This window comes from Mesoplodon bidens, assembly GCF_964165515.1.
Source record: "Mesoplodon bidens genome assembly, contig: HAP1_SCAFFOLD_186, whole genome shotgun sequence".
NCBI classification, from domain to species: Eukaryota; Metazoa; Chordata; class Mammalia; order Artiodactyla; family Ziphiidae; genus Mesoplodon; species Mesoplodon bidens.
The window spans coordinates 903088-922678 of NW_027671824.1; the positions used below are offsets into that span (position 1 = coordinate 903088).

The following is a 19591-nucleotide window of genomic DNA, read 5'->3' on the forward strand; positions in this document are numbered from 1 at the left end:
TGTATAAAGATGTAATTTATGATAAGAACAACACAAGAAAAAGGATAAACTAGATAAAAGAAAAAATTCATATTTTGAAATTAAGTTGGTATTAATGTGAACTTGGTTGGTAGAAACTGTCAGTTTACTTTATAACAACCTAATTCCAGAGCAACAACTAATAAAATGGCTCTAAAATGTATATAGTAAAAGAAATAACAAATAACCATAAAAGTGGTACACTAGAAGATGTCCAATTAAAAAGCAGATTGTCAGTATGGATTTTTTAAAAACATGACCACCTATATGTTGTTAAAGAGACAAATCTTAGTGTGAAACAAATAGATTTTAAGTAAAATGTTGCAAAGATAAGTCTCATGCCAAGAAAACTCGAAAGAGAGTTATAGTGACTATACTAACAACAGACAAAAAAGATTTTAAATAAAAAAATGAGACAAAGGACAGTATATATTACTGTATTATTATATTAGATTAATAATATATTATTGATAAAAGGGTAAATCTGTTGAAATACACAAGAATTATAAACAAATGCTCACCTAACAAAAAAGTTCCAGATACCTGAATCAAAAACTTACAAAATTTGAGAGAGAGATAAATAGGTTCAACAGCATATCCAAATGAATGACAAAACATATGATCACCAAGGGAAGAGAAGACCTAAACAAAACTATGATATAAACCGAGTGCACTTAACAGACATGTACACAACATTCCTCCCAAGAACAGAAGAATACAATTTCCTTTCACTTGAACTAGGAATGTTCTCCAGGATAGACTTCACGTTAGGCCATAAAACAAGTGTCAATAATTTAAATCACACCAAATTGTTCTCTGACCACAAAGGAAAGAATAATGGGCATCAGTAATAGGAGGAACTTGTGAAAACTTGTAAATATGTGGAAATTAAACAATGCATTCCTAAGTAATAAAAGAGTCAAACAGTGTCCAAGAGATATTAGAAAATACTCTGAAGTGAATGAAAATGTAAACACAACATACCAAAACATGGGATTCGGCAAAAACAGAGCACAGAGGAATATATATATATATAATACATTATAGACATTTGTATAGTTTTCTCCATGTCTCTTCTGCAGTTTATTAAATATTTATTAAATATAGGTTTATAGTTTTATGAAATTGGGAAAATTTCTGCCCACATGTTTTTTGAAAATATTACTTTCAGAGCTCACTGCCATATCATTATCTCTTTCCAGAACTCCAATTACATGAGTATTAAGGCACTTGACTTGTTTGACTTTCCCCACACACACACACCTTTTGTATTTTGCATAGTTTCTTCTACTTTGTTAAACTTCCTAATTTTTTCTTCTGTGTTAATTTGTTAATCACATCTGTTATGTAAAATCACAGGTCAAGAACATTAAAATATCTATTATAAATGTATTTCACATGTCAAAGAAATTCCCAAGAAAGGGGTGGGCCAAAAGAGTTTTTGAAGAAATAATGGACAAAAAATTTACAAATTTAATGAAAACTAAAGCCACAGATGTTGCTGGTAAGTTTCTGGTAAGTGTTGATGGATGGAAGGTAATTGTGAATGTTAGCGTTTTGGAGTTGTGTTTTGTGTTCCTTTAATATATTTGAGTCTGTTCTAGAGAAATTATGTAGTTGCCATCTGATCCTTTCAGGCCTTACTTCTTTTTCTCTAGACTGGCATTTAGGCATAGAATACCTGTGTTGTCTGAAGAAATCAGCATTGTGTTTTCGTTTTTGATTTTGTTTTATGATGTACGATACATAATTTTTATTTCTTAATTGAAGTATAGTTGATTTAAAATTAGTTACTTTTTGCTTTACAGCAAAGTAACTCAGTTATCTATATATACATTCTTTTTCATATACTATTCCATGATGGTTTATCTCAGGATACTGAATAGATTTCTGTGTGCTCTACAGTAGGACCCTGTTGTTTACCCATTCTATATATAATAGCTTATATCTGTTAACTCCAAACTCCCACTGTATGGGGGAGGGTGTTAGGTGAGGAAGAAGGTGGGAGGTTTTCATATTCCTGTTTTGATAGTGCTGTTGATCTTGGGAGGGAATGAATTGACAGATAACCCTTCATTCTTTTCATCCCCCAGGTCCCTACACCTTTAGTATCTGTGATACCTCCAATTTCTCTGACTACATCTGTGGAGGCATTGTCAGTCAAGTCAAAGTAACTAAGAGGATAAGCTTTGTGACTATGAGCAGGAGGGTGTGTTGTAGGGTTCCAGGCATCTCCACGATTTTACTTTTTTGGTTCTGATATCTTGTTCTTCACAGAAAACCTTGCCTACTTCACAGGCAGAGCCGGACTTTGTGATAACAAATTTTGTCAAGTATTCTCGCCCTCCTCAGCTACAAATTGGCTTCCAGGTCCTGCACCAGTTCCGTGCCCAGCATGGTCAGCCCTCTCGGCCCCACAATGAGGTAGATGGGTGGGCAAGCCAACCAGGTCCTTGAACCAAATCTGCTCTATGCCTTTTCATCTACTTAGTTTTTCTACCTCTCCCTCTCCCCACAGTGGTGTGATTGTTCTTTTACTCCTTCCAGGAGGATGCAACAGAACTGGTGACCCTAGCACAGGCTTGAATTCTCAAGCTCTGCCAGCAGTGCAGCAAAACAGTCTGGATGAAGACCTCATCCAGAAGCCGGCTTATATGGCCCCTGGGGATCTGGCACCCATCAACTCCTTCACTGGTTGTGTGGCTGCCCAGGAGTTTATGAAGGTCAGCGTGAGTGGAGACGGACAGTGCTGGGCCTGGGCCAGGTTCCTTTCCAGCCCTGCTGCTTGCTTTCCAGCTCTGATTAACCAGCGATCACATTCTCTTTCTAACCGACTCCTCAGGGCTGCTCTGGAAAGTTTATGCCTGTTATACAGTAGCTGTACTTTGATGCCATTGAGTGTCTCCCTGTGGAAAAAGAGGCCTTTACAGAGGACACGTGCCTTCCAGTATGTGATTTGGGCCCATGGAGAAGACATTATTGTGGATCTTTTTAACGTGGCTTTTCCCTAACCCTCTCTTCCCTTCACATGACTCAGTGCCAGAACCATTATGATGGGCAGGTGGCTGTATTTGGCTCTGACCTGCAAGAGAAGCTGGGTAAGCAGAGATATTTCTTGGTGAGAGAACCTTGTGGTCAAAAGCTACCTTTAGGTCCCCTAGGCTCTGGCCACCTCTTCTGGAGTCTCCTCGTGGTGTACAAGGGATGGTGTTGGCTTGTACCCTCATCTCATCCCTCTTCCATTTTCTTCGCACCAGGTCCTTTATATCCTGGTCTTGTGCCTCTTTCCTTAGAGGACCATGGATTTTTATGGCACTGTGACTTAAATATGCAGTCATAGATCCTCTTACACTCTCTTGCCATCTGCAGGGGTAGTGAGGACTGAGGAGTGGTTTTGTTACCCAGTGACCCTAACCATCTTGTGTCTCTCTTCTTGGCCACCTCCCAGGTGGGTGCAGGGGCCGTTGGCTGTGAGCTACTCAAGACCTTTGCCATGACTGGGCTAGGCTGTGGGGAGGGTGTGGCAATCACCATTACAGACATGGACACCATAGTAAAATCCAATCTGAATCGACAGTTTCTCTTCCAACCTTGGGATATCAAGGTGAGTGGAATGGATATGGTATGTGGTTCAGCTTTGTTTTTCACTTTTCTCCTGTCTTTTTCTGGTTATCTGTCTTATTGCCTTTGGACTTTTTTTTTTTTTTTTTTTTGGTATGCGGGCCTCACACTGTTGTGGCCTCTGCCATTGTGGAGCGCAGGCTCTGGACCTTCAGGACCAGCGGCCATCGATCATGGGCACAGACGCTCCACGGAATGTGGGATCTTCCTGGATGAGGGAACGAACCCATGTCCCCGAAACGGCAGGTGGACTCTCAAGCACTGTGTCACCAGGGAAGCCCACCTTAGGACTTTTTTGTTTGTCTCTTTCCTTCAGTTCTTACCTTATTTCTTTTCTCTACCACTCACTCTTTCTTCCAGGAGATATTTATTGAAAACTTATTACATCTTTCTTTTGTGAGTTTAAACCTGTCCTCAGCCATCTTTTTTTTTTTCTTTGGTTTTTGGTTACGGCTAATGTTGAAGTCTGGAAGCTAGATTATAGAGGGATCTATCTGGGGCGTCTCTGTAAAGTTCAGTGTTATTTTGCCTGCCCAGTGTTTATCTTTCCTTTCAATTTATCATGCAAATACTAGGTACTACTTAAGTAGTGTGAATATATAAGATAGCAAATGAAAGGTTTCTGCTTTTGTCTAGTGAGAAGACATAGTAAATGAGAGATTCTCTAATGCAGTGGAGGTTGGCAGCACTCTTTCCTCAAGTCCAAAAGATCACAACTCTTTTAAGAATACTAAGACATTATGTCCTTTTTATCCTCATTTTATCAGGTGAAAGGGTAATTTTCCACTCTGTTCTAGGAGGCTGTCCATAACCCAAAAACACAGTATTTTCCAAATGACCAGACCAATTCATGATGATACAGAACTGTGCATTAACTAAAGAGCCATTCAAAATACAGAGAAAGACAGTGGGTATTGATGTGGATCAGTATTTTACCTTTCAACTAAACTTTAAAGAAATATCGCTTGTCAAGTTTTGATATATATATAATTTTAAATATCAACAGTCATCTGAAAATGTTATTGATTTTTTTTTCTGTGAGGCTGGATATCCCTGACATCTTTCAAGCAAAACATGTAATACATTAAAGTCAGTAAATAACGAAAATTCAGCTATCTTCTAAGACATTATATAAGTAAAATTTGTAAAACTGTAAATACAGATTGACTCCTGTCATTAACGCTTTGTATTGGAGTTTCTTTCATAGTGTTTGTAGTATATAATGGAATTATTCCATATATATTAATTAATTAATTAATTTATTTTTGGCTGTGTTGGGGCTTCCTTTCTATGTGAGGTCTTTCTCTAGTTGTGGTAAGCGGGGACCATGCTTCATCGCAGTGCACGGGCCTCTCACTAGTGCAGCCTGTCTTTTTGTGGAGCACAGGTTCCAGACGCGCAGGCTCAGTAGTTGTGGCTCTGGCCTAGTTGCTCCGTTGCATGTGGGATCTTCCAAGACCAGGGCTCAAAAACATTTCCTCTGCATTAGCAGGGAGATTCTAAACCACTGTGCCACCAGGGAAGCCCCTCCAATTTTAAATGGAGTAATAATATTTTAAAATGTTCTCAGATTAAATATCAAACGTAGGAAATCCTGATAGCTGTGCATCAGATAAAAAAGAAACCACAAACTTTGTTTTAACTTCATTTTGGACAACTGCTAGAGCAAATAATAAATACAATAGCACTGTATGTGGTTAGAACATAACAAGGTGAAACATACTGTGTAGGGGCAAGAATGAAAATCAAGATATAGAACTGGAAGTGCCATGAGAGGGTGGTTTGCAGTGTGGTAAAGGAAATCCACATTGGAAAGGTGGTATAACCGCAGAGAATTAAAGATGGTATACGAGAACAGGAAGAAATCTCAGGGAAGAGTATGCCAGGTGAAGTTAACAGTGTGAGCAAAACCCTGAGTTTGGAATATGACTGCTATGTTTAAGGAGTAGAGACAGAGATAGATCATGGTAAGAGAGAAGGTTGTCAAAGGAATAGGGACCAGCTCATTTCACCCTTAGTGAAAGTGGGAATCAATAGAGGGCTTTGCGGAGAGGAATGTGATCTGACTTGGACTTTCAGAGGATCCTTTTTGTTTTTGTAAGTTCAGAGGACCTTGGTTTTCTTTGCGTGAATGCATTCCAACTCGGGGTGCTAGTAACGAAAAACAGTGGATGTTCGGTAGACAAAAGAACAGATACTCAACCCATTGTCTCCTATTGTATCACTGTTTTCCTTTTTTATTCACGCCATTCCTCATTTGTCCCAGCCCAAGCTGTGTGGCATTTGTCATAGACCACAGAGCCTCCTGACCTCAGAGCCTAGGTCTTGTGCATCATTACTTAAATCAGTTTTCAGAACAGCTCTGTAAAGTTTTGTTGGGTGATTATGTGAATGACAGTTCTGTTTCTCCATCACTACCCAGAAATTGAAGTCTGATACAGATGCTGCAGCTGTGAACCAGATAAACGCACACATCCGTGTGATGAGCCATCAGAACTGTGTGGGCCCTCACACAGAGCATGTGTATGATTGATAAATTCCTCCAAAACCTGGATGGTGTGGACAATGCCTCGGACAATGTGGATGCCCGTGAGTTTTGGGGATGGGTGAGGACGAGGCGAGAGTAATGTGTGTGTTTTAGGGAGTGTGTGTCACCGTGTCCTATCCTGATGTTATTTTCCCCACCCTCACCTGCTGCAACTTTCTCACAGGCACGTATATGGACTGCTGCTGTGTGTTGTACCGAAAGCCTCTTCTGGAGTCAGGCACACTGGGTACCAAGGGTAATGTGTAAGGGTTTATCCCCTTCCTGACAGAGTCATACAGCTCCAGCCAGGACCCTCCTGACAAGTCCATCCCCAGGTGCACACTGAAGAACTTCCCGAATGTCATCGAGCACACTTTGCAGGTGATCAGCCTTGCAGGGAGAAAGAGGTGGAACAGATATGTACTGGGACAGTGTCTCAGTTGCCAAACTCTTGTTATTCCGATGATGAAGCCTCAGTGTATGTAATATCTGCCCTCTCTTTAACTCTCCTTCACTCACTTTAAACCTAGGAGCCTAACGCTTTTCATAATGATTTCTTTAACTTGAAATTTTTATTTAGCAAGCATACAGGGAAGTATTATTTATACCATGTGAAATACTTTATGTGAGAAGTGTATATCTAAACGGTGAGGATATGTTTCTTTGTGTACAGGATACTATTTTGTCGTTGAACAAAATTAACTTAATATCATCTCTGCTAGTTATTTAGATATCTCTAATATTAAGTCCATATTTAGGAATAATTTTCTAATTGTTTCCCAAAATATGTTTAATAGTTTGTCAGCATAGTTGGGTTTATATAGTACACATACATACAAAAGAGCATAACTCTCATGTACATTGACAAAGTAAAAGCACCCCATTAACTGGTCCTCAGAACTTGGCCCTAATTACAGTCCCCTTTCAAACCACAAATAACCATCCTTTTATCAAAATGATTCTTAACCCAGTCTTTGAGGCTATGTTTAGGAAGTATGGGAACAGGAAGAAAATGAGCAGTAACAGTTCAGTCTGTCACTTTTCCTTCCAGAAGGGAAGAGTTTATACTTGTGGAGTCAGTTCAGTATGTGTCTTTCTCCCTTTCCATGCATCCCATGTTGGTGTGTGTGTGTGTGTGTGTGTGTGTAGATACAGAGAGACGGAGAAAGAGATGTGTTTGTGTGTGTGTGTTCATTTCTATACATATAAATCCTCTCCTAGGTTATGGTTCTATTATTGTGTTTCTCTCTACCCAGTATGCAGAAAGGCCAATAAAAAGGATTTTAAAACTAATATACTATGTGCCCTTGGACTTAACCACTTCATGCTTCAGATTCCTTATCTGTAAAATTGGAATGACAGTAGTAACTCTCACAGGAATTCAGAAAAACATGTATACTTAATATGCCCTTGTGACTTTCAAACTAAGCTTTAAATGTGTACATGTTTGCTTATTTCTTATTAACTCCCTGAGGTGTAGTTTTACTGTTACAGTGTTTGTCTTTAAAATGAGGAAACACAAGTAAAGATATACCTGATTGTCACAAGACTGTGGCACAGCTGGCCTTGAACCTGGATTTCGAGCATCAAGGTGCTCCAGATCACTTCACCAGTGACTATTTATCGACCTCCGAATTCACAGGGGTCAAACCTCTATCTTACTTTCTTCCCAGTCCCCAGAACCTGCATAGAGATCGTTCATGTTTTATTCTTGGTGTGAAATTTTTCTTGAATTGATGCATGACATACCTAGGGTAATGTGTACATCTTAATAAATTCTGCATGAATGTACACTTGTGTGTAAACCTCTTCCCAGATTAAGATCATAGGTTTTTACATTGAAGTGGTGAGGGCTTGACAAGTTTGACGAGACAGATTGGGAGGGTTTTCTTCCTCTGTTCTGCCATAACAGCCATGCTCTTCCTATTTGCTGTATTTCCTGATGGTGGTCCTAAGGCCTTCAGAAACTTATTTGTTTCCCATAACCCACGTAGTGTTGATTTGCTCTGTCTGCCGTGGATGAGTTTGAAGGTCTCTTCAAGCAGCCAGCAGAAAACGTCAACCAGTACCTAATGTGAGTAATTCTGTCCAAATCCTCGCTCACCGTGTCTGCTGCCTGTCAGTCAAAGCATTCTGTAACCAGTGTAACACTTAGGACCTGGTCTACTTTTCAAATAATCTAATGATTCCTTGGGCCTTATACATTTGGGAGTCAGCACTGACTTTTCATGCTGTTAAGCTCCCTCTGGGATCACTGTGTAACTCTGAGTTTGTGTCCTCTCTAATTCTTGATAGGGATTCAAAGTTTGTGGAGCAAACACTGCACCTGGCAGGCATCCAAACCCTAGAGGTGCTGCAGGCTGTGCAGCTCAGCCTGGTGCTTCAGCGGCCACATACATGGGCTGACTGTGTGACGTGGGCTTACTAGCACTGGCACAACCAGTGCTCCAACAACATCAGACAGCTGCTGCACAGCTTTCCTCCGAACCAGGTATTACACTCTTCTGGGCTCCATTTGTCAGAATAGGCTTACTGGAAGCAGTTTGTTACACGCTTTTGACATGGTTCATTGCAGTTCATCCATTTGTGGCAAGACCACCAAGTCCCAGAGATCTCATTAAATGATTAAGTGAGTGATTTTTGAAGTCAAAGACCTGTTCCTCCCAACCTCTCTCCTCTACCTGCCCAGCCCTGTTCTCTCAAGCAACATACTTGGTACCTATTTCCCTTAGATATGACATGAGTCATTCCAGATTCCCTGTCAGGGCTATAGAGATTGTAGAAGAGAAATTTTGGTGTTAAGAGCACAGGACCTAGGTGGCTTCAAGTCTCAACTGCATTTGATATTGGGACTAATCATGTATTTTCTCTCCGTGCCTTAGTAGCCTCATGTAGGAAGTTGGAATAATGGTGACCTAATTTCATGAGAGTTCTATGAGGGTTGATTTATATTTACTAAGTTAATAAGTTAAATATGTTACTACACGACTGGCAATCCATAAAAGTTTCATAAATAGCTCTGTGTCTGGCACAAAGGGGGTGCCCAGCGATATACTAATTTGGGACTTCCGGGCTTGAAAATGAGGAGTCACAATTATGAGAAAGACCTCTCCTCTCAGGTCCCACTCTCCCACATCTTTCTGTTTTCCTAGCTTACAAGCTCAGGAGCCCCTTTCTGGTCTGTGCACAGCCGCTCATCTTTGATGTCAGCAATGAAGTCTCCTCCCTCAGGTCTCCTACAGTCGGGTCAAATGTGGGTACGTGGATGGGAAGGAGGCTGCAGCTCCTTAGGTGAGTACTGATATGCTTACCCCTCCATACCTTGCCTTCTCTTAGCCCCTGCATCTGGACTAGGTGATAGCTGCTGCCAACCTGTTTGCCCAGGCCTATGGGCTGAGGGGCTCTCAGGACCGAGCTTCTGTGATCATACTCATTCAGTCTGTGCAGGCCCTTGAGTTCACCCCGAAGTCTGGTGTCAAGATCCATGTTTCTGACCAGGAGCTGCAGACCACTTCGTGTGTTGGTGAGGATGTTTATCTAGTTGGCCTAGAGCTAGCATCCTACTTATCACCTACCTATGCAAGCCTCCCCTGTACTTGTGTTTTGCCACTGGCTCTGCTCTGAGATCTCAGGCCTGAGATTAATCCACACTGTCCTTTGGTCCTTGCTTCTTCCAATTTAAAATAAGGTTGGTTGGTTGAGGCAAGTTCTCTGATGCCCTACTACTTTGTTCTTCCCACTGTTTCTCCCTCAGGTGCACCAGTTGTCCAGCTCTTTTCTGTGTGTATGTTTGCTTTGTTTTGTTCTTTCTCTGTTTCTTTTTGTGTCCATATGCAGGGACAAATGGATATGATCTTTACCAGTAGGCTCTCTGCCTTGATTTCTTCCTTGATTCATTTCATTATAGATCTCCTCATCCACCTCCCCCCTTCTTTGGTATGCCTGTTTACCCTATTGTTATTTATTTATTTACTGATTTATTTATTTATTTAGGCTGTGTTGGGTCTTCGTTTCTGTGTGAGGGCTTTCACTTCTTGTGGCTCCCGGGCCTACTTGCTCTGTGGCATGTGGGATCTTCCCAGACCAGGGCTCGAACCCCTGTCCCCTGCCCTGGCAGGCATATTTTCAACCACTGGGCCACCAGGGAAGGCCTAACCTATTTTTAACCTCCATATATCTTTCCTCATCTCCCTATCTAGATAGCCCTCCTCATCTCCCCATCTCTAACTACCCCCCAACTCAAATTTCCCCCCCTCTACCGTATTCTGTCTCATGCTCTGTAAGTCTTCCTCTACATTTCATCTTCTTTGTATATATCCTTCAATTTCTTCCTCTGTATATCTCTCCCCTCCTGATGTATCCCCCGCATTTCCCTTCCTAAATAACTACTCTCTTTATTTATCTCCCTACGTGTCTCCCTTTCAGGTGTTTTGAACTTTCCCATTCTCTGAACGTTCTCATAATCTTCACATTTATCCTCCTTGGTCTCCCTCTTCAGATTTTTTTCACGTCTCTCCCATTTCATATTACTCTCTTCTTTGCTGTCTGTACACTTTCCCCCTATGTTCCTTTCTGTATCTCTTATCCCTCTGTCTCTTGTTTTCCCTCGTATCTTCCTTCATGTCTCCCCATCTCTCTCTATGTCTTTCTCTTGAAGTATGTTCTCATTGACTCCCTTTTTTTTTTTTAATTGTGGTAAGAAACACAAAGGATTTACCATCTTTAAATATAATAGACTTCCAGTTTGGAAGGCTTACTATTTAATGGAATGGATTTTAAGGCTTAATATTTCATTGGATGGATAGATCACATTTTTCTGTCCACTCATTCAGCAGTGAACAACTTCTGTGCTTTCACCTCTTATCTGTCATGATTAATGCTGCTGTCTATATCCTTTCTTAGTGGCTTTACCTGTTGCCCTCAGTGTCTCTACATATCTCCATGTCCCACACACCTGTCTACCATTTTCTTTTCTGACATGTTTTCTGCCCTATCTTTCCCCCTTCTTTTCTCTTTCCCATGATGTCTCTCCTTTTCAAATCCTTTATCTGCCTGAACATCTCTGCCCCACCCTGGATTCCTGCTGGCACCTCAGACCGTGAACAGGGATTTAACATGTATCTAAGGACTAACGTGTACTTCCTCCCTTTCCGCAGTGGATAATCACCTGCAGGAGCTCAAGCCATGCTGACCAACCAGAGAGCCTCCCTGGGTTCAAGATCTACCCCATCAACTTTCAGAAGGTGCTGTGATGGGGACCTCAACCGTGTATGAGAAATGGCTGAGCCACCCTAAGCTTTATTGGGGATTACAGGCCTGACTGTAATTATGTTGTTGTTTTTTTTTCGGTACGTGGCTTTCTCTCTCTTGTGGGCTCTCCCATTACTGAGCACAGGCGCCGGATGTGAAGGCTCAGCAAACATGGCTCCTGTGCCCAGCCGCTCCCTGGCATGTGGGATCTTCCCCGACTGGTGCACGGACCCGTTTCTCCTGCATCGGATGACCCAAGTATCTTTTGTGGTCTGGGCTAGTATTTGGCTGGTCTGGCAGGTAACTGAGGTGAATATACCTCAGTTCCCAGTATCCAGGAAAACTTTTTCTCCTTAACTCTGTCTCTCCTGTTCTTCCTCTGTCTCCACTCACAACAGGATGATGACAGCAACTTTCATATGCATTTCATTGTGGCTGTATCGAGTCTCCGGGCAGAGAGCTATAACATTCCCCCTGCTGACCGGCATAAGATTACAATAGTCTATACCTAACCTTGCATCCTTTTCCAAGTTTAACTCTGCCACATTTGAAGTCTTCTGTAGACCTTGAACGTCTCTAACAACTACGTCTTCTCATCACCTTCTGTATTACAGATCAAGCTGATTGCAGGGAAGATCATTCCAGCCATAGCAGCTATAGTTGGCCTTGCAGGTCTGGAGCTGTACAAGGTAGTTCAGGGACACCAACAGCTTGAGTCCTATAAGAACAGCTTCATCAACTTGGCCCTTCCTTTTTTTTCCTTTTCTCTGAGCCCCTTGCCCCACACCATCACCAGGTAAGGGCTTGCTTTTATAGAATCCTTTGGTGTTGCCCATCAGTGATTGATGCTATGTGTGTGTGTGCATGCGTAGAAGTTGTGTGTATCTTATTTCGGTAGAACAGGCTCTAGTTTTCATCATACCTGGTGAGAGGCTTTTTTAATTTTGTGTATCCTTTGTTCATTGTTTGAACCTGTGCAAAGTAGGAATGGAACTGGCATGTTTGTGAAATGAAGAGGAGCGTATGATTAGGGCTTGCTCCCATTTTACTCTTTGTGCTTTACTCTGTGCTTTGTCCCATAATACTACAACCAGCAGTGGTCACTGTGGGATTGCTTTGAGGTACAGTGGCTGCAGCCTAATGGTGAAGAGATGCCCCTCAAGCAGTTCCTTGACTATTTTAAGGTAAGACCCTTTCACTCACTGCACCTGTGGTGGTGGTTGCCCAGGTTACTGGTACTGTCCATCCCAGTGACCCTGTTGCCCATCCTCGTTTCCACCCTCTTCAGACAGAGTACAAGTTAGAGATCATCATGCTGTTCCAGGGTGTATCTATGTTCTACTCCTTTATCAAGACAGCAAGTAAGATCAAAGATCAACTCAGGCTTGAGTTGGGTCAGTGTGCAAACAGAAACAGGTCCTGCCTGGGGTGGGAAACATCAGCTAGCTATGCAACTCATCTTCACTGTTCTCTTAACTTTGTCTCTGTAAGTCTTTCCTCTCTGTTTACTTCACAGACTCTCTTTCTCCTCACCCCAGGATGTCAGCAATAGTGAAACGAGTATCAAAGCAAAAGCTGGGACACCACATTCAAGCACTGTTTCTTGAGCTGTGCTGCAACTAGAGCGGCAATGATTTGGATGTCCCCTATGTACGATACACCATTCGCTATTCCCTCTACACCCATCTACCTCATTCTCAGTCAAATCAATCTATTTCCATTTCTCTTATAGTTGTCGCAAATGCTGAGCCTTAAGTTCTTCTGAGGACTTTTTGTTGTTGCTGCTGCTTTCTACTGTTTGGAGATGGAATTCTTAATAAAGAGTTATTAATCCAAGTGTGTCATATCCTTCTTTTGTCAAAGGCCCATACCCTGTTGTCTGTGGGAAAGACCAGCCTTTCTTTAGCTCTGCAGGTTCAGGTGATAGTATGAAAGGCTCAGCCCCTCCCACCAGCATGGAATTTGCCTCACATCCAAGCTTATGAGAAAAGATTAAATCCACCTGTTCTGGTAAACCATTGGTTTGCTATATTTTCCTTTGTCCTCTCTGTTTAAAAAAGAAATAGAGGGGGAGTTCAGGAAGATGGCAGAAGAGTAAGTCACGGAGATCACCTTCCTCCCCACAGATACATCAGAAATACATCTACACGTGGAGCAACTCCTACAGAATACCTACTGAACGCTGGCAGAAGGCCTCAGGCCTCTCAAAAGGCCAGAAACTCCCCACGTACCTGTGTAGGGCAAAAGAAAAAAAAGAAAAAAACAGAGACAAAAGAATAGGGATGGGACCTGCACCAGTGGGAGGGAGCTGTGAAGGAGGAAAGGCTTCCATACACTAGGAGCCCCTTTGTGGGCGGAGACTGCTGGTGGTTGAGGGGTGTAGCTTTGCAACCACATAGGAGAGCACAGCAACGGGTGCGGAGGGCAAAGCAGAGAGGTTCCCACACAGAGTATCGGTGATGACTGGCACTCACCAGCCCAAGAGGCTGGTCTGCTCAATGGCCGGGGCATGAAGGAGCTGGGAGCTGAGACTCGGGCTTGGGTCAGAGCGCAAGGAGAGGACTGGAGTTGGCGGTGTGAACACAGCTTGAATGGGTTAGTGCAGCACGGCTAGCCGGGAGGGAGTCCGGGAAGAAGTCTGGAGCTTCCAGAGAGGCAAGAGACATTTTCTTCCCTCTTTGATTCCTGGTGCGCGAGGAGAGCGCTACTTAAAGGAGCTCCAGAGAAGGGTGCGAGTTGTGGCTATCAGCGTGACCCCAGAGATGGGCATGAGATGCTAAGGCTGCTGCTGCCACCACCTAGAATCCTGTGTAGAAGCACAGGTCCCTCCTCATGCCTCCGTGAACAGGAAGCAGAGCAGCCCGCCAGTGTCAGGGTCCCGAGATCCAGGGACAACTTCCCCAGGAGAATTAATTGTGCACCTCAGGCTGCTGCAAAGTCACGCCAGATTTGGACACCACAGGCCAGACCTGCATCCATATGCCTCCATCCCCACGGCCTGAGAGAGGCAGAGCCACTGAATCAGTGGCTCCTTTAACCCTGTCCTGTCTGAGCGAAGAACAGACACCCTCAGGCAAGCTACATGCAGAGGCAGGGCCAAATTCATAGCGGAAACACAGGAGCTGTGCGAGCAAAGAAGAGAAAGGGGGGCTTCTCTGGTGGCACAATCATTGAGAATCCGCCTGCTAATGCAGGTAACACGGGTTAGAGCCCTGGTCTGGGAAGATCACACATGCCACGTGGAGCAACTAGGCCCGTGAGCCACAACTACTGACCCTGCACGTCTGGAGCCTATGCTCCACAACAAGAGAGGCCACGACAGTGAGAGGCCTGCACACTGTAATGAAGAGTGGCCACTGCTTGCCAAAACTAGATAAAGCCCTCACACAGAAATGAAAACCCAGTACAGTTAAAAATAAATAAATAAATGAAAGTACACTTAATTAAAAAATATATTTTTAAAAGATATTTCACACCAGGGTCAAAAACAAAAACAAACAACAAAACACAGACAACAAAAACAAAAAAAAGATAAAGGGAGATCTCTCCCAGCAGCCTCAGGAGCAGCGGACTAATTCTCCACAATCAACTTCATGTACCCTGCATCAGTGGAATACCTGAATAGACAATGGTTCATCCCATATTGACGGGTGGACTTTGTGAGCAAGATATATTATTTATTCCTCTTTTCCTCTTTTTGTGAGTGTGTATGTGTATGCTTCTGTGTGAGATTTTGTTTGTATAGCTTTGCTTTCACAATTTGTCCTATGGTTCTGTCTGTCAATTTTTTTTTTTACTTATAAAATATTTCTTTCCTTAATAATTATTTTTTATTTTTATTTTAATAACTTTTTAAATTTTATCTATCTTTTCTTTTTTCTTGCTTTCTTTCCTTCCTTCCTTCTTTCTTTCCTTCTTTCTACTTTTTCTCCCTTTTATTCTGAGCCATGTGGATGAAAGGCTCTTGGTGCTCCAGCCAGGAGTCAGTGCTGTGCCTCTGAGGTGGGGAAGCCAAATTCAGGACACTGGCCCACAAGAGACCTCCCAGCTGCACATAATATCAAATGGTGAAAATCTCCCAGAGATCTCCGTCTCAATGTCAAGACCCAGCTTCACTCAACAACCAACAAGCTATGGTGCTGGACACCATATGCCAAACAACTAGCAAGACAGGAACACAACACCACCCATTAGCAGAGAGGCTGCCTGAAATCATAATAAGGCCACAGACACCCTAGAACACAACACTAGACCTGGAAATTTTCACCAGAAAGACAAGATCCAACTGCATCCACCAGAACACAGGCACCAGAGTCCCCTCCACCAGGAAGCCTACACAACCCATTGAATGAACTTTAGCCACTGCAGACAGACACCAAAAACAATGGGAACTACGGACCTGCAGCCTGCAAAAAGGAGACCCCAAACACAGAAAGATGAGCAAAATGAGAAGACAGAAAAACACACAGCAGATGACGGAGCAAGGTAAAAACCCACCAGACCTAATAAATGAAGAGCAAATAGGCAGTCTACCTGAAAAAGAATTCAGAATAATGATAGTGAAGATGATCCAAAATCTGTGAAATAGAATAGAGAAAATGCAAGAAACATTTCACAAGACCTAGAACAAGTAAAGAAGAAACAAGTAATGATGAACAGCACAATAAATGAAACTAAAAATACTGTAGAATGGATCAGTAGCAGAATAACTGAGGCAGAAAAAATGGATAAGTGACCTGGAAGTAAAATAATGGAAATAAAACTGCAGAGCAGAATAAGGAGAAAAGAATGAAAAGAACTGCAGACAGTCTCACAGACCTCTTGGACAATATTAAATGCACCACATTCGAATCATATGTGTCCCAGAAGAAGAAGAGAAAACGAAAGGGACTGAGAAAATATTTGAAGAGATTATAGTTCAAAATATCCGTAATATGGGAAAGGAAAAATTTAATCAAATCCAGGAAGCACAGAGTCCCATGCAGGATAAATCCAAGGAGAAACACGCCAAGACACATATTAATCAAACTCTCAAAAATTAAATACAAAGAAAACATATTAAAAGCAGCAGGGGAAAACAAACAAACAAACAAACAACACAAAAGAGATTCCCCATAAGGTTAACAGTGGATCTTTCAGCAGAAACCCTGCAAGCCAGAAGGGAGTGGCAGGACATATTTAAAGTGATGAAGGAGAAAAATCTACAACCCAGATTACACTACCCAACAAGGATCTCATTCACATTTGATGGGGAAATTAAAAACTTTAACGACAAGCAAAAGCTGAGAGACTTCAGCACCACCAAACTAACTTTACAGCAAATGCTAAAGGAACTTTTCTAGGCAAGAAACACAAGAGAAGAAAAAGATCTACAAAAACAAATACAAAATAATTAAGAAGTGGGAAGGGGAACATACATATTGATAATTACTTTAAAGGTAAATGGGTTAAATGCTCCGACCAAAAGACACAGACAAGCTGAATGGATACAAATCCAAGACCCATATATATGCTGTGTACAAGAGACCCACTTCAGACCGAGGGACACATACAGAATGAAAGTGAGGGGATGGAAAATGGTATTCCATGCAAATGGAATTCAGAAGAAAGCTGGGGTAGCAATTCTCATATCAGAAAAAAATAGAATTTAAAATAAAGACTATTACAAGAGACAAAGAAGGACACTACATAATGATCAAGGGATCGATCCAAGAGGAAGATATGACAATTGTAAATATTTATGCACCCAACATAGGGGCACCTCAGTACATAAAACAAATACTAACAGCCATAAAAGGGGAAATCGACAATAACATATTCATAGTAGGGGACTTTAACACCCCACTTTCACCAATGGACAGATCATCCAAAATGAAAATAAATAAGGAAACACAAGCTTTATGTGATACATTAAAAAAGGTGGACCTAATTGATATTTATAGGGCATTCCATCCAAAAACAACAGAATACACATTTTTCTCAAATGCACATGGAACGTTCTCCAAGATAGATCATATCTTGGGTCACAAATCAAGCCTTGGTAAATTTAAGAAAATTGAAACTCTATCAAGTATCTTTTCCGACCACAATGCTATGAGACTAGATAGCAATTTCAGGAAAAGATCTGTAAAAAAATACAAACGCATGGAGGCTAAACAATACACTACTTAATAACGAAGTGATCACTGAAGAAATCAAAGAGGAAATCAAAAAATACCTAGCAACACATGACAATGGAGACATGACGACCAAAAACCTATGGGATGTAGCAAAAGCAGTTCTAAGAGGGAAGTTTATAGCAATACAATCCTACCTTAAGGAACAGGAAACATCTCAAATAAACAACCTAACCTTGCACCTAAAGCAATAAGAGAAAGAAGAACAAAAAACCCCCAAGGTTCGCAGAAGGAAAGAAATCAAAAACATCAGATGAGTAATAAATGAAAAAGAAATGAAGGAAACAACAGCAAATATCAAGAAAACCAAAAGCTGGTTCTTTGGGAAGATAAACAAAATTGATAAACCATTAGCCAGATTCATCAAGAAAAAAAGGGAGAAGACTCAAATCAATAGAATTAGAAATGAAAAAGGAGAAGTAACAACTGACACTGCAGAAATACAAAAGATCATGAGAGATTGCTACAAGCAACTCTATGCCAATAAATTGGACAATCTGGAAGAAATGGAAAACTTCTTAGAAATGCACAACCTGCCAAGACTGAATCAGGAAGAAATAGAAAATATGAACAGACCAGTCACAAGCACTGAAATCGAAACTGTGATTAAACATCTTCCAACAAACAAAGCCCAAGACGAGACGGCTTCACAGGCGAACTCTATCAAACAACTAGTGAAGAGCTAACACCTATTGTTTTCAAAGTCTTCCAAAATATAGCAGAGGGAGGAACACTCCCAAACACATTTTAGGAGGCCAACATCACCGTGATACCAAAACCAGACAAGGATGTCACAAAGAAAGAAAACTACAGGCCAATGTCACTGATGAACATAGATGCAAAAATCCTCCACAAAATACTAGCAAAGAGAATGCAACAGCACATTAAAAGGATTCATTTAACCATTGATAAACAATGACATAGTTAATGACTATGCCTTGCATATTTTAGGTAAATATTAATACAGTGAACAAGGGAGTGCAAATATCTCAGTAAAGTAACTAATTTCATTTCCTTCAAATATGTATATTCAGAAATGGAATTGCTAGGTTATATGGTGGTACTGTTTTTACTATTTTGAGGAACATCCGAATTATTTTCCATAGTGGTTGTACTAAGTTACATTCCCACCAACAGTCTGTAAGTGTTCTCTTTTTTTCTACATGCTTGACTACACTTTTATGTCTTGTCTTTTTCATAATGACCACTATAAAATGTGTGAGTCGATATCTTTTTGTGGTTTTATGTTGCATTTCTCTTACTAGTGCAGAACTTGAGCAAATTTTCATGTGTCTGTTGGTCATTCATAGGTCTCCTATGAGAGGAATATATCTGCTAAAGTGTTCAGCCCACTTTTTAATTAGATTATTCAGCTTTTGTTTTAATTGTGTCCTTTTATGTTTGGACATTAGTCCCTTAGCTGTCATGTAGTTGGCAAATCTTTTCTCCCATTCCATAGAATTCCTATGCTTCCTGTTCCATTGCCTCTTTACTCTGTTCAAATATATGCACACACACACACATATATACACGTATACAGAAAAAAAAAAACTATAACCCCCACCTAACCATAACATTGTGGACAGTTCCCAGCTACCGGGATCTATTTACATCTGGCGCTGAAACTCTGCCCCAGAGAGGTGGGTGTAACTCCAACATCGCTAGGACCACAGGATGTGTCTCTAGACCCCTAACTACCTTAGATTGCTAGGTAAGGAGTACTCCAATCAAGGCACTTATGTTACTAAGAATGGAACCCACAAAGTCTGGCTCCTGTGACCAAGGGGTTTACTGGTGGGATAAGGGGATTATGATGCAAAGGGCGGGGCTCCAATCAGTCCCCATCTGGCATGCAGTACTCCTGGCTTGCTTCCTGGGGAAGGGAGCATCTGACCGTGCTGCTGTCTGGAGCTCTGATGTCACAGCCTCAAGCCCAGAAACATCCACGTCTGGGTGCTCTGGAGTGCCTTCCTGTCCTGTGTCCCTATGTGACAAAGGT

The 19591-nt window shown here is 41.6% G+C and overlaps 1 pseudogene across 1 annotated transcript in view; it reads left to right on the top strand.

The window, feature by feature from the left end:
* The window catches only part of LOC308610973 (ubiquitin-like modifier-activating enzyme 1), a 54331-nt pseudogene extending 40301 nt beyond the window's left edge, over positions 1 to 14030 (top strand). Inside the window, exons 4-21 of the transcript in view lie at positions 2112 to 2209; positions 2296 to 2442; positions 2566 to 2741; positions 2861 to 2965; positions 3056 to 3136; positions 3467 to 3622; positions 6062 to 6228; positions 6351 to 6547; positions 8176 to 8240; positions 8462 to 8657; positions 9319 to 9380; positions 9503 to 9689; positions 11323 to 11409; positions 11815 to 11907; positions 12031 to 12212; positions 12499 to 12600; positions 12705 to 12777; positions 13894 to 14030. The product of the transcript in view is annotated as a ubiquitin-like modifier-activating enzyme 1 (transcript). The remainder of the gene's footprint in view (positions 1 to 2111; positions 2210 to 2295; positions 2443 to 2565; positions 2742 to 2860; positions 2966 to 3055; positions 3137 to 3466; positions 3623 to 6061; positions 6229 to 6350; positions 6548 to 8175; positions 8241 to 8461; positions 8658 to 9318; positions 9381 to 9502; positions 9690 to 11322; positions 11410 to 11814; positions 11908 to 12030; positions 12213 to 12498; positions 12601 to 12704; positions 12778 to 13893) is intronic.
* Positions 14031 to 19591: the final 5561 nt, after the last annotated feature.